We start from the raw sequence: 10,963 nt of genomic DNA, 5'->3' as shown, positions 1-10,963 counted from the left end.
CTCCACGTTTGCCTGTGTGTTGTTTTGTTTGATTTAGCGTGTGTCAGCCGAGCTACGAATGCTCTGATTCTTCTTCGTCCAAGGAGATACGTATGCATAGGATGCGATATCCTAGCGAGCATGTGTCGTTTCCCCAGTCCGAACTACTTTGACTCTGATGTCTATGCCTGATAGACTACGTAGGCCCAGGATGCGATATCCTGCCGAGTTAGTTTCTCTTGTTTTCTTGTGTCTCTTTCAGCCGGTGTTTCTTTGTTTATGAGCAGTGTTTTAGCAACCATTTTCCTTCCTTTTGTGCGTGGATCCCGTCGAGTACGACGGATGCGTAGGGGTGCTAATACCTTCCCTTCGCATAACCGACTCCCGATCCCATTCTCTTTGGTCGCGAGACCATGTCTTTTTCCAGGTTTACTCTGAGCGTTTCCTTTCCCTCCTTTGGGATAAATAACGCACGGTGGCGGCTCTGTTGTCTTGTTTTCCCGCCGGTTTTTCGCGTAATGCGACAGGGTGCAAATAAAGTTATAGAGTCAATGGGTCCAAATGCAGGGGGTGTAAAAAGCAATGAGAGAGAGCCCATAAGCTCTCTGAGGCCCACGTGAGGGGAATGGTCCACAAAGAGAGAGTCAAAGTTTGAATCTCTCTTGGCCTCATGATCTAGATCATGTGGATCTGATGGAATCAAATTGTGGCCTTTTATCTGGATTACCAGTCAAAGTATGCAGGGTGAAGGATTCAGATCTAAAGTCATGAAATCATCAATTGACTGGGATAGTCAACTGATCTAGGCTCCTTCGAAGTGCCACTTGGCACACATCCTATAAAACACTTAGGGAGTATATGACCTAAACCCATCTCAATCCATTTCATTTTCTGTTTTCTTTCTCTCTCTACTCTCTTAATCCTTCTGCCATCTCTCTAAACTCTCCCCATTTTCCCTAGTTGTCCCTTTCTCCGGCCACCTTAAAACCCAACTTAAACCACCTCCCGAACCACCACATTCATCATGAACATGATGGACTTCCACCCAGAACCAAAAACACAACACAACCCCCCACCCACCCACCCACCTCCACATACACACCCTGAAACCTCCATGAACCCCGGATCTTCCGTTGAAGCTCAACCGGGATCTTCAACCGATGTTCATCTGGGGGATGAACATCAACTTAGAAACCCTTAAACTTAAGAACCCTAACCCTAACCTCATGAACCCTAACCCCTTTTACCTAGAATCCGAAAAACCCTAACTTAAGGTAGATGAACCCTAACCCTATCCCTCGACCCCTAAACCAGATCTTCATCTTCAACCTATGTCATTCATCTCAAAAACTCTAAACCTACCCAGACTTACCCAGATCGATCTCAAATCTTCTCTAAACCATGGATCTCGAACCCCTAAACCTTAATCAAACATCAAAACAACAACTTCAACCTACCAAATTGTAAACCCTAAATCAATCCATCTGAACCCTAATCCCTAATTTTAACCCCAATTATCATACATCAACAGGAGCAACATCAGGCAATCAACAAATAAGCAAGAAAGCATAGTTTTACTAACCTACGAAATCGAGGAGTATTTCGGTTCAAAAGGTAATTCTCGATTCTCTTTCTCTTCTTCTTTTGATTATTTTTCTCCCTTTCTCTTACTTCTTTCCTTCTTTCTGTGCGAGGTTCTCTAGATCCTGATGGAGGCTTAGCCTAGAAGAATTAGGGTTTCTATGTGAAATCCTAAATCTCAAATTAATTTAAGCTTTTGTGAGGCATTGGGATTGCATCAACAATAGATTTTTAGGGTTTTTTTCCCTTGTCTCATGTTCATATGATTTTCTTCATATTTATAGATTAATTTAGGTTTTAGGTTTTTAATTAGATTGATTTAGTTTATGTGATTTATATTAGATTATCAAATTTGATTGTAATTTTGATTTTGCTTAGAAATAGAATTAAGGTTTATGATTGTAATGTATCTGGTCTGAATTACTTGTAATATGATTTTTGTAATGTATGTTGTAATAAAAAAGGAAATGCTTGTTTCTATGTTTGATCTATTTTCAATTTTTGTTTGCAAGAATCAAGATTTTTAAAATAGGGATATTGATGATAAATTTAGGTCATGTGTTTGACCTGGTTCAGATGATGGGCATGAGTTTTACCTGAACCAATTGGGTTAGGGACTTAGATCATTCGCTTGACCCAATGGGTCTGGACCTCTTGACTGGTCTCAACAAAGGAAAACAAAATAGTCTCGTTTTAATAATTATTAATTAATTTAATTAAAATACTGATCTAATCCCTTAATTAATCTAACCTAAATGATTTTCGAAAATCCAATTAATTAATCAACACCTCAATTAATCCATCACCCCATTAACCTACTAATCTAATCTAAAAATTTAATTAGAAATCAATCCAAAACTAATTAATTTAATGACACAAATTAATCAATAATTTATAAATTAATAAAAATCTAATTAATTTTATAACTAATATCAATCAATATTTATTTAATCTAACTAACTCTATTACTAATAATTAGATGTTAAATAATAATTGCATAAATAAAATTTAAGTAATCAACAACCAATTAGTATCTAATTCACTTTATAATTTTAATCTGCTTAAATTAGTTAATCCAAATGCGATTATGACATTTTTTTCTAAAAAAAGTCAAAATGGTCCCCTTTGACTTTTTAGGTCATTGGGGTTGACCATATGACTTATATGATTTACTGGACGTGTTAGTATCAACTAAAAAAAGAGAAGGGGCAAATGGTTAAAATTTGGGGTACGACAACATGTATCCACAATTTGATCGTCCATCCCTTAAGGTGGAGGCAAAAGATTCTTGGAAGCTTCCACAGCTGCAACAACTTGTTGTTAGAATGTAGAGCGAGTAGCTTTAGAGGCCGCCGTCTTTGATGGATTCAAAGGAAGAAAGTTTGAATTTGATGAAATTGATCAAGAAGTGGAGATTTGTGTTTTGATTGAAGAAGATTTGGATTTTTATCGAAGGAAAATCAGTGGTTAGTAACTGCATGTGCATGGAATAACATGGGATGTGGTCAGTTGTAAAATTAATTTAGGAGATTGACATGGTATCTTCGTGAGAGATGCTCATTGGCGCTGGGAAAAGAGCCTACATATCATTTATGTGGTATCTTGTTGCTTTGCTTTCTAGGCCTTGCGGTCGGCCCAAAACACAATGCAAGAGATATTTGTTTACATCTACAAATAAATAACTTTTAGTTATGACAATCAATCAAATTTAGGATAAGGGGAAAATGTCATAGATTGAGAATATACGTTAGTAGAATCTTTCTATAATTTGAAATTTTTACACTTTTTAAAATAATGGTTAATTGCGTTTATTTCAATGATAAAACAATTATGATTTATAAAAATAATTTTTTTAATAATAATTAATAAAATAAATATATGAATTAAAATACAACAAAAAGGATAAATTAATAGAAATAAATACATACCACATTAATATTCTAAATAAACAAATAATTTAACATAAATAAAAATAATTAAGATGATACCGAATAAATATGAATCAAACAAATTGTTTAAAGATATTTATAACTATTTTGGAAGATTTTTTTTTAAATAACCACATTTTTCAAATTAAATACTGAAATAACCATTTAAAAAAAACGAAAATAACCACATTTTCAAACAGATGCGCCAGTTGATCTGGCGCATGCATTTAACATTAAGAGAAGACGCCAACTCCATTGACGCATGCTTCCAAGGCATTGCATGAAGGCGCAATGGTTGTTGGCGCGTGCATGTATGCATTGGTGTATGCGCCAATGCATCTGACGCATACACCTTAATTTTTTTTTAATTTTAAATGTTTATTTAACAATTAATTAAAAAAATATTTATGTTATAATAAAAATTACATGGAATTGACCAAAAATTCAATGACCGACCCGATTCAAACGTCCTCCTATTCCATATCCAGGTGCATTAGTCTATCTTCGAGGTCTTCCATGATTTTCTTGAGGTGTTTGGGGTCTTTGAGTGCTGATATGATCCAATGGTGGCTGGTGTGAATGTCGGGTGGAAGGTCCAATGGTATTTGATAGATGTGTCATCATTTGTTCCCAATAGTTGGGGGGAGGGGGGGGCTCTGGTCAACGGTGCTTCCGTAATTGAGTTCGGTACCCATGTTGTCGTAGTTGGGTCGATGTGGTTGGGTGAATTGTGGACGGTTTAGTTGCCCGAATTGGGACATTGAATCGTTTTGAAAACGAAGCAATGGTTCATAGGGTGTACTATAGTTAAACAATGGTTGGGTGTTTTAGTGATGAGATGTTTGGGTGGTCATTGGTGGGGGGCTACGATGGCATGAATTGTATGAATCATCTGGGCTATAGACTGTTGTGTTGGATGTGTATGGTTGTTGATGGGTAGGGTTTGATTCTTGGTTTTGAGGTTAGGTGTGTGGCATGAATGGGTTGCAAGGTTGGGTGTTTGGTTGTTAGGTGTATGTGGTAGGTTGATGGTGTGAGGTTGGTCGTTGGGTTTGAGTGGTTTGACATTGTTGTTGGACGGGGATTTGTTGTTGGGCATATGATAACTAAGCTAGTTGGCGTGGATCAATCAAATACGTAGTCTTAGACACAAATTGTTGGGTTGTAACCGACCTAAACCATGCCATATACTGTTGAGTTGGTCTAGCACCCTGTATGACTGGTTCGTTTAATATGTGTTGTCGTCGATTCCTCCAATGACGACACATCTCTTTTGTGAAATCTCTCCAGTCGGAATAATCCCATTGGGCATCGACTCTTTTTTGATGTCAATCTCCCAAACACGTCGGAGGTTCTAGAATTTGTTGTTGTATGTCGAACTGCAGTTTTACCCAGTCACTCTGGTGCATCTCCACAATAATGAACCGGAAAATTGGTGTTTTTGCTGTCCAAACTACATCATCATCATGGTTAACCTGATAATCAAGACCCAGATATGGCCTCTAGATAAACTGTACAACAATACGACATGATTATATGATAAATAATTTGATAATTATTTTTAAATTAAAATAGAGTTGTGTAGGAGTATTACATCATCTGGTCCAATATGATCCAATAGATTACGATAGGTTACTATAGCGTGTTTCAGACACCTATTGTAGTTCATCCCTCTAACTGACCACCTAGATAAAAAACAATTGAAAAATATTATTTACAATTAATTGTAATATAAAGTCTAATTAATTACATGGTAAATTTTTAAACTTACTTTGTTGCAAACGAGAATATGAATGGCTTCTCGTTTACCAGGGAGAGTGACGACATTCTTGACCAACCTCATGCTTGTAGCAAATAGCACATGAATAAAAAGTATAAGTGTTTTTTTTGGCATTTTTATCCATCGTATTATATAGATGGGCCAAAATAGTTGAACCTCAACTATATGTTACAATCCTTATGTGCAAATTCAAGGATCTTTGAAAGAAGGAGACACATTTCACATAAAAGAAGATTGTGTAAAAGTTATTCAAAAGTTTCACATGGAACTATCAACTGATTACAGAGTTGATAGAACTAATGCAATGAGGTACATAACTTATTGTCGAAATGAGCACTGCCTTTTCAGGTTGTCAACTTCGTATTGGAAGAGGAGTGATTCTTGGTAGATTGGCTCCATGGGTCCAGTTCACACATGCATGCTCACGAACCCAATGCAAGACCATCAGAAACTTAGCTCTCAGTTAATATGCGATGAAATTTTGTCTTTCATTAGCGACAATCCGTCGTTAAAGGTGAGTACAATAATCCCGAATATTGTAGCACAATATAACTATACTTCATCATATAGGAATGCTTGGATAGCTAGGACAAAAGCGGTTGAAAAAGTGTATGACAATTGGGAGGAGTCTTACAAACAACTTCCAAAATACTTGTTGCCTCTTAAACAGTATGCTCCAGGGACTATTGTCAAGTTAGAAACATTGTCGGCGTATACACCAGACTGGACTTGTGCTATTGGAAATGGAATATTCCACCGTCTCTTCTGGGTGTATCAACCATGCATCAAAGGTTTTGCTTTCTGTAATCCTATTATACAAATTGATGATACATGGTTGTACGGGAAATATAAAGGAACGTTACTGATGGCAGTGGTACAAGATGACAACAACAACATTTTTTCAATCGCCTTTGCCCTTGTTGAAGGGGAGACTGCTGATGGATGAAGTTTTTTTCTAAGAAACCTCCGATTGCACGTTGCTCCTCAACCTAACTTATGTTTGATCTCTGACCGACACCCTTCAATAGTCAGTGCATACAAAAACATTGATAATGGCTGGAAGGATCCTCCATCGACGCATGTCTTCTGCATTAGACATATCGCTCTGAATTTTATGCGGGATATCAAAGACAAAACATTGCAAAAGAAGGTTATCAACGCATGTTACACATTATCATGACCTTCTTTCAAACACTACCGCGAAGAAATAAGATTGTCAAATGCAGATGCACTATGGTGGATCGACAGTATTCCATTGGAGAAGTGGACTAGAGCATAGGACAACGGTCAACATAGGGGCCACGTGACAACAAATATTATGTAATCAATGAACTTTGTCTTCAGAGGCATCTGAAACCTACCTATAATCGCTTTAGTGCAGGCAACATATTTCAGGCTAAGGGCGCTGTTTGAGATGAGACGTTCCAAATGGAGTTCAGTGTTGCAATCTGGGCAGTTATTCAGTGATGCTTCAATGAAATTCATTAGACACAAAGCTGCTAAAGCAAACACACACATTGTCATGGTGTTTGACCGTACTAAAGGTTGGTACAGTGTTGCTGAGTCCATGGATCACAATGAAGGTGTGCCGATGGGACAATACAGAGTTGAATAGATAAAGGTTGGTGCAATTGCGGAAAGTTCCAAGCCTTTCTTACGCCCTGCTCCCATGTCATTGCGGCATGTTCAAATGTTCGAAGGGATTCATCCTACTTACTATCTGACGTTTACAAAGTCATAAGTCTATCCAATGTTTACAAAATTAGTTTTTCAGTAGTTGCAAAAGAGGATCACTGGCCAGAATATCAAGGGGACATTCTCTGGCACAATGAAGTTATACGAAGAAAGAAAAAGGGTCGCCCAAACAACACCTACATTCGAACCGAAATGGATACGGCGAACAAAATGGTTCGATTATGTAGTTCATGTCATCAGCCAGGTCACAATCGTACTAACTGTCCTAGTGTTGGAACGAGCACAACAAGATAATTTTACATGTACCTATTTTGCAATATATATAAAAAATTATTTTATATGATAACTTTGTGAAGAAATACTATCACAAAAAAATACAACACATTCAACACACAAGTAACACATAAACAACAACACAAACAACTACAACAATTAAAATATCATTACTATAACTAATCGATTATAACTACTAAAACAATTTTGAACATATTATGCATCATCCTGCGAACGTCTCTGTCAGTCTTAATATCCATCCATTCACGCACTTCTCCATTTTGGTTGAATGTGGACTCAAGCCATTGAATCCTTCTTATCCTTTCACCATTTGCAATTTCCCCTTCTAACCAACGGTCGATTAAGACGTTTGAATGAATCTATATTCCAAAGTCGAATCTTTATCGGAGGTGCGACTGTTAAAAAAATTAAATTGGCATTTCTCTTGTGAATGTATTCAAAGATGGTTAACGAACAAAAAATTGAAGAAGATTGAAGTAGAATGAAAGAAAATGGGGTCGGAGGGTAAAAGTTATGTGAAAAAATATGGGAGATGCGCAAGGTATTTATAAATGAACCATCAAATGCATGCACCAAAGGGATTTGTGCCACACACAAGCACATATGCATGCTCCATATGCATGGGCGCAAGTGCTAAATGACACATGCATGCGTCAGCAATCATGATATCTCCATGCAATGCCTTTGAAGCATGCGTAAATGGAACTGACGCCTTCTCTTAATGTTAAATGGATGCGCCAGATCAACTGACGCAGATGTTTGGAAATGTGGTTATTTATTTATTTATTTTTGAAAAAATAATTATTTCAGTATTTAATTTAGAAAATATGGTCATTTTATATAAAAAAAATCAATTTGGAATGTTAATAGAATTTATAAATTTAATAATTATGTGTAAGGTAGAGAAATTTAATAATCATCTGGCGCCTGCATGTGATGGTCATGTGGGCGCCAATCTCTCAGGCGCCCACAAGTTTTGTACAATGGATGTTCCATCTCTATAAATACCACGCATTGGATACAATATTTTTCACTCAAACTCATCTCCTAATAATATAATTTGTCTAGTTCAACCATCGATTTCAATTCTCTCTGTTTCAACAATGTTTGCATACATTCAGAAACAAAATGCTAATGTAATATTTTCTGCCGTTGCGGCTCCGATACAGGTTCGACTTTGGAAACATATACGTTTGAACGTCTTAATCGGACGTTGTACATTTGGTTAGATGGAGAAATTGGAGAGGGTGAACGGATTAGAAGAATACAATGGCTTGTGTCCACGTTCAACCAACACGGAGAAGTGCGCGAATGGGTGGATATTAAAACCGACCAAGACGCTCGTAGGATGATGCATTACATGTTCAAAATTGTTTTGATGGTTGTAATTGCATAGTTCTTGTATTGTATTTGTTACAATTATCTGTATTACTGTTTATGTAATCGTACTTTCGTCACAGACGTCTAATATGAAATAAATTTAGTTTTTCATATATTGCAATGGAGGTACATGTAAATTTATCTGGTTGTGCTCGTTCCAACACTAGGACAGTTATTACGATTGTGACCTAGTTGACGACATGAACTACATAATCTAACCATTTTGTTCGCCGTATCCATTTCGGTTCGAATCCGGGTGTTGTTAGGGTGACCCTTTTTCTTCCTTCGCATAACTTCGTTGTGCCAGACGATGTCCCCTTGATATTCTGGCCAATAATCCTCTTTTGCCACTACCGAAAAACTAATTTTACAAACATTTGAAAGGCTGGCGACTTTGTAAACTTAAGATAGCAAGTAAGATGGATCCCTTCGAACCTTTGAGCATGCCACAATGACATGGGAGCAGGGGGTACGAAAGGCTTAGAACTTTCCGCAGTCGCACCAACCTCTATCTAGTTCGACTTTGTATTGTCCTATCGGCATACCCTCATTGTGATCCATGGACTCGGCAACACTAAACCAACCTTTAGTTCGGTCAAATACCGTAACCACGCGTGTGTTTGCTTTGGCAGCTTCATGTCTGATGAATTTCATTGAAGCATCACTGAACAACTGTCCATATTGCAACATTGAACTCCATTTTGAGTGTCTGGTTTCAAACGACGCCCCTAGCCTGAAATATGTAGCCTGCACCAAAGCGGTTATTGGTTGGTTACGGATGCCTTTGAAGACAGAGTTCATGAATATGTACCCCACGATCCTTTAATAGAACCATATATTAGAAGATGTGGATTTGGAAATCTACTAAACATTGTTTCGTACTCGGTGGACTACAAGTTCATTCTGGCTTTGTTTGAGAGGTGGAGACCTGAGACCCACACATTTCACCTTCCGATTGGTGAGTGTACCATCACAGTTGAGGACGTGTACATGTTGTTGGGTCACCGTATAAACGGAAAGGCGGTGAATGGTCGAGTTAACCAAGACAACAATATCTGCAATGAATTATTGGGTGCCCCTTTGTTAGACGACGAAACTGAGGGAGACACATCCGGTCAAGTAAGGGGGCAACGTATAAATTTAAAATACCTAAAACAATATTATGTCAGTATAGTATTCTCCGACAATTCAACCGAGTATGAGAAAATAATAAAAGCTCAGTGTTATATTATGATTTTATTTGGTAATTTTTTGTTTCCAGAAAGAACAGGTAATTTTGTAAATATAATGTATTTACCTTTATTACGCAACATTAATAAGGTAAACACTTATAGTTGGGGTTCAGTTGTGTTGGCCCATCTATATAGTGCAATGTGTAGAACTGTAAAAAAGAATATCTGTACTTTTTTTTCATGTGCGTATTTGCTTCAAGTTTGGGGTTGGTCAAGAATGTCGTCGCTCGCCCCGGTAAATGAGCGTCCATTCGTGTTCCCGTTTGCAACCAAGTAAGTCTAACACTTTACCATTCACCATTTAGTTAATTATATTTTATATTATAATTAATAGTAAATAATATTTTTCACTTCTTTTTTATCTTAGGTGGTCACTAAGGGGAATGAACTACAACAGGTGTCCGAAACACGTTATTGTAGTCTATCGAAATCTATTGGACCACATTGGACATGACGATGTAATAATCCTACCCAACTATATTTTAATTTAAAAATACTTCTCAAATTATTTTACATCTAATCGTTTCGTATTGTTTTACAGTTTGTCTGGAGGCCATATCTGGGTCTGGATCATGATGTGAACCATGACGATGCTGCAGTTTGGACAACGAAGACACCGATTATCCGATTCACTACGGTGGAAATGCACCAGAGTGACTGGGTCAAACTGCAGTTCGGAATGCTACAACAGATTCCAGAATCTCCCACGTGTTTGGGGAATTGGCATCAAAAAAGGGTTGATGCACAATGGGATTATTCTGACTGGAGAGACTTTGCAAAAGACATGTGTCGTCAATGGAGGAATCGACGATAATACATCTTGAACGAACCAGTCATCCATGGTGCAAGACCGACTCAACAATATATTTGTTTAGGTCGGTAACAACTCAGTAATTTGTATCTGAGCCGTGGTATTTAATGGATCCACGCCAACATGCTTCGTCATCGTACGCCCCACAACAATTCACCACCCAACACCAATGTGAACCCACTCAAACCCAACAATCAACCACACAACATCAACCAACCACATACACACTGCCCAACATCGCAACCCGTTCATGCTAACCACCCAACAACCAACCATCCAACGT

This window comes from Lathyrus oleraceus, chromosome 3 (assembly GCF_024323335.1).
Source record: "Lathyrus oleraceus cultivar Zhongwan6 chromosome 3, CAAS_Psat_ZW6_1.0, whole genome shotgun sequence".
NCBI classification, from domain to species: domain Eukaryota; kingdom Viridiplantae; phylum Streptophyta; class Magnoliopsida; order Fabales; family Fabaceae; genus Lathyrus; species Lathyrus oleraceus.
The sequence above is the reverse complement of the archived record's forward strand: the minus strand, read 5'-3'. Positions refer to the sequence as shown.